Source organism: Elephantulus edwardii, unplaced genomic scaffold (genome assembly GCF_000299155.1).
Source record: "Elephantulus edwardii isolate Elephantulus edwardi_28Jun2011 unplaced genomic scaffold, EleEdw1.0 scaffold00086, whole genome shotgun sequence".
NCBI lineage: Eukaryota > Metazoa > Chordata > Mammalia > Macroscelidea > Macroscelididae > Elephantulus > Elephantulus edwardii.
In genome coordinates, this window is record NW_006399836.1 from 12,608,935 (window position 1) to 12,614,423 (window position 5,489).

The following is a 5,489-nucleotide window of genomic DNA, read 5'->3' on the forward strand; positions in this document are numbered from 1 at the left end:
CCCCCCAACCCACCCCACCCCAAATATAATCCACTCTGCAACCCTAATTGAGATGTTTAATGAAAGTTTATAGAGAACTTGCATTTCCACTCATTCATTGTGGCACATTTTCCTCCCTGCCCCGCCCCTGCCTGTCTTGTCTTTTTTATCTTGGTCTGAATGAAAGAACAGATTCATCCTAGAGAGGGTTAAACCAGGCTACTTCTTGGAGGTAAGGATTCTGGGGCTTCGTCTGACATACTTTGGACATGTTGCCAGGAGAGACAGGTCCTTGGAGAGGGACATCATGTTTGGGAGGGTGAAGGGACAGCGCAGGAGGGGAAGACCCTCTATGAGATGGATTGCTTCAGTGACTGAGGTAATCAGGATGGGTGTGTCAGAGGCAGTGCGATTGGCGCAGGATAGAGCAGGGTTTAGGGCTGTTGTACATAGGGTCGCTATGAGTCGCAAATGATTCGATGGCACATAACAACAACAACAACAACTGAGTTAAAGTTTGCAGAGCAAATCTGATTTCAATCCCACCACGCCCATGTGTGTAGTTAGAGTGTGCGCATTAGAACCACATCCTCCTGCTGGGGACCCCTCTTTGTCTTCCCTCCTTTAGGGATTCTGAGCTGATTGGCCCTACACTGTGGCAGGTGTTCAGGGGCTGCATTGAGTTTTCAATGGACGATTTTTCAAGTACAGGATCATCGCCATGCTGGACACGCAGAATTCACCATTGCAGCTGGACAGTGTATGAGGAAGGCCAAGGAAGACAGTCGACTGGTGGTGCTGGTGGAGAATGTTGAGCGAAACCAGGGACACTGTCAAAAGAACAAATATTTGGCGAGCTCTGGTGGCCTAGTGACAAGAAGCTGTACTGCAATCTCAGAGGTGAGTTGTTCGAATCCACCAGATGCTCTGCTGGAGAAAGAAGGACAATCTCCTCCTGTACCTGTCAGATCCAATTTGACAGTACACACACACACACACACACACACACACACACACACACACACACACAATATTAACATTAAAAAAGAATACTTCTTAGGAGAAGTACATCCAGGATGCTCTTTAGAAGAAAGGATGGTGAGACTTCACCTCACACTGTCTGTATGTGTTGTCAGGAGGGGTCTATCCCCGGAGAAGGACATCGTGTTTGGAAAGGTCAGGGAAAGAGAGGAAGACCCTCCCCCTACGAGGTGGGCTGGCACAGGGATCGCCACAGTGGACACAGGTGGTGAGGACGCTGCAGGACCCGGCAGGGGTTGCTTCTGCCGTAACCTAGGGTCGCTATGAGTCAGAAGCTCACGTCTCACCCTGATCCCCTTACAACCAGCGTCTGGCTGATCACATCCCAGATCACCTTCCGGGGATGATTACACCGTTACATAACGACCTCCAATCCGCCTCATTAGCATCCTCGGGTTAGGCTTGATAACACATCGGATAATTACATAACACTGGGCCTTGTGGTGAAGCCACGTGGACACCTATGGGGAAGGGACGGGGGAGGGGACATCATTCCGTTTGAGCCAGAGGCATTCTGACCACCCTGGGTGCCTTGGAGGACGGGACAGGGAAGGTCCCTTCTCTTGCCCCTGGTGGGACTGGAGACTGAGGAGAGGGGCTCAGAGAGGGGAGCAAGGGCAGAGGGTCGGGAAGCCGGGACGTGAGGCTCCCATTTCTCTGGGAGAAATGTCCACTAGGGTGTGGGTGGTGAAGGAAAGGTGAGAACCGGGGCCCAGAGAGCTGGAAGCTGTGGGTGTCAGCACTTTACCCACATTTCCAGAGACACCTCAGTGTCCACTGTCTGTTGCCTCGCAGAGGGTTTTGTGGACGCCGTTGAAGTTGCTGTGCTCACAGCTGGGGCCATGTCAGGCTGGACGTGCTGGGCGGGGAGGGCTGGGCAGGTGGTGGGGCCATTAGGACACTGACTGGCCAGGGGAGGCAGAGCTGAACCTCAAGCTGCAGAGCCCCGGTCGGGGGGCGGGGAGGCCATTGACACTGAGAACAGGATTCAGCAGGCAGGTGCAGCTGGCATCCTGGTCAGGTGAGAGCTTGGCATTTTCTTCTTGAGGAGGTGCGGGGAAAGTGTGTCCTCAAGGAAACCAGGACCAGAGAGGTTACCCAGGGCGTCTACAGCCAAGGCAGGACCTGGCCCTGATCTGCAGTCCAGGCCAGAGAGCTGGGGTGCTGGTGGATGAGGGGGTCCCAGAGGGCTGAGGTGGGGCCCTAGTGCTCCTCCCACACCCCCTGTCTGAGTCACATCTCGCTCAGGCAGCCAGGGCATCAGGGGCCCGGCCCAGAGGACAAAGACTACAGCGGGAGGGCCAGGGGACAAAGCAGCTGCCACCAGGACCAAGTTCCAAAATAGACCTGACTCACCGCAGCTCTGGTCTCCGAGGCAATGAGAAAGTTGCTGAGCAAAGCATCCTTGTTAAAAGGCCTGGGCCACCTCCTGCCCTCTCCTGACCTGCGGACTCTGGTGTCACCATCACAGAAGGCCCCAGCATGCAGGCCTCAGAGCTGCACGTTCACACATGTGGTCCTGGGAAGCTGTCGTGTCATCTTCATTTAACAGACGGGAGCTCTGGGCCTCAGACCAGGGGCACACAGGGTCACACAGGGTCATGGCAGTCCTGCTCTGTCCTGCTGAGATCCAGCAATGGATGAGAGATGAGAGGCCTGAAGCTGAGCTCCACTGAGCTCCCTGTCTCTGGGCCTCCCAGAACCCTCCTTCCCGCCTGTCCCCTCCCCTCAAGGCCTTGTGTGGGGCGGGGGGCACAGCGCATTCTGCTCCTTCCCCAGGTGGGAGGCCCAGCCCAGCACTCTGCTGTGGAGCGGATTCGGCCTCACAGCCATCCTCCACCGGGTTTCTGACGCTGTCAGGCTTTATGGGCGAGACTGCCCATCTTTTTGCCTGTGAAGCTGCTGGTGGATTTGAACCCCTGGCCTTTTGGTTAGCAGCCTGACACTCTATGGCACCAGGGTTCTTCCAGCATGGTAACACAGGGGGCAAGCACCATCACTGTGAGCGGAGATGCTGGAATCTCTCGGAGAATTGACTGTCTTCAGGGTTTAGTTACCACAAGGTCCCCAGTGGAGCCAGGGGACAGATCGGGGGACAGTGGTGGAGATGGTGTGCGACACAGTGGTAGCTGAGGCTTTATGTGTGTTCCAGGCTTCCTCATCCTTCTCCTGAGGACAGGTCCTGCCCAGTGAACTCAAGAGCAGGCAGTGACCCAGACCTGGCCAATCAACCATCATATCCCATCTAACAACTGTGATTGGTCCAAGAGATACAGACTGGCATAAACAGGGCCAATCAGCGTGTTCCCTGGGACTGATATACAGATCCTCAGAGAAACAAGTTCTTGCTTTCAAGGAAGGTGCTGACCTGACACTTGCAATGACCTCACCCTGTGTCCATTTCAGAGCAGAAGGTGTGGGAACAAGTCAGGGGTTCAGTGACAGAGAACAGAATCAATTCTGTTGTTGTTGTTATTGTTATGTGCCGTCGAGTCGTTTGCGACTCATAGTGACCCTATGTACAACAGCCCTAGATGCTGCTCTATCCTGTGCCAATCTCACTGCCTCCGACACACCCATCTCAAGTACCCCAGTCACTGAATCAATCCACCTCATAGAGGGTCTTCCCCTCCTGCGCTGTCCCTCCACCCTCCCAAGCATGATGTCCCTCTCTAAGGACCAATCTCTTCTTACATGTCTGAAGTATGTCAGACGAAGCCCCAGAATCCTTGCCTCCAAGGAGTAGCCTGGTTTAACCCTCTCTAGGATGAATCTGTTTGTTTTCTTGGCAGTCCATGGTACATTCAATACTCTTCTCCAGCACCACAGCTCAAATGCATCAATTCTCCCTCTATCTTCCCTAGTCATTGTCCAACTCTCTGATGTATAACAAGTGATTGCAAAGTCCATGGCCTGTATCAGGCGCACCTTAGTCTCCAGAGAGACACCGTTGCTCTTGAGTACTTTAGAGAGGTCCCTAACAGCAGACTTTCCCATCACAATACGGTTTTTTATTTCCTGGCTGTTGGTGCCAATTCTAGCAATTAAAAAAAAACACTTTGTTTTAGCCTATGAAGTGACTGAGCATCCAGGAACAACTCCAAAAGTCACACTGCTGAAGCAAGCATCAGAGTGGCTGCAGCTCTGGCCTCTCACAGGAAGCTGTGGGTTGAGAAGCCACCCAAAAGCCACGAGTTCCAGAACCATCCCTGCCCCGCTACAGCCCACAGAGCAAGATGGATGTCTCATACGCTCTCTCACTCTCCCCCAAGGTCCTCAGTCCCCAGCTCCAGTCTTCCGTGAATCCATATGATGGCAGAATTTGAATTAAGTCGAGGAAGCTAGCAGCAAGAGAGCCTAGGAAAACTGGTAGCTTCCACAGAGTCTAGGAAAAGGAGTCACTGCGAGAGAGTCTGGGGAAAGCGGTTTTAGATGTTTCTAGCTTCTGTCGTACACAGGCATGCTACATGGAGAGTGTGGCTAGCATGATCCATGCCACAGGCAAAGTGTGACCCTCACTGGCATCACTGGCATCCTCAGCAATGCTCTCACAATTTCCCACACTGCCCTACAGCTGGAGTTGGGCACCCCAGGTCCATCTGGGCTCTGCTATTTCCTCACCGCGTGTCTTCCACCAACCATTTTTTATCTTAGGGCTTCAGTCTGCTCAGCTATCATTTGGGGATGTTCAGCTCTGCCCTCGCTACATCTCAGAGCAGTTGGTATACTAAGAAATTTAAGGCAGAACAGGGGACAAGGTCTCTATACGCTGTAAGGAGCAGTGCACCTGGGAAATCTCGTCATCACCATTGCTGTGGACTAACGGGCTCCGGAGGCCTAGTGGGTAGAAGTTACACTGCTAACCCCAAAACGGCACCTCTCTGGCGGCTGAAATTCACCAGCACCTCCCAAGGAGAAACATGGGGGTGGGGGGAAAATCTCCTCTCATTTGATTTGCAGCGTCTGGAAAAACTTGCTGGAGGGTCAGCTATGAGTCAGTTCTGACTCGACAGCAATGGATGAATGAAACGAAGTGAACAGATTTAACCAAGAGGAAAACGAATCTCTGACCTCCTCACAGGGAGACCTTCAGTCAGTAAAATGGAAGAGACCAGAGCTCAAATTCCTCCCCAGTCTCACAAGAGTTAGGTTAGAGGAAGCCTGCGATGGGGAAATCAGAGGAAGGAAAACGTCTTAGACTGGCTTCCCTGGAGAAGCAAAAACCAGTAACACTTGTAAACAGAGAGAGAAATATTTCTCTCAAGGAAATGTTCCCACACTTGTGAGGCTGCCAAGTATGAAATTGGAGGGTCAGTCCTCAGGAGAAACACTTCTCCTGACTCACACAGCCGCCAGCACTGAAGAACTCAAGACTGTCATGTCAGATGGCAGACCGCTGGCTTCAAAGTCTGGCAAACCCAGAACTGGTACAATACGGCAAGTCACTGGCTCAGATCCAAAGAACCAGA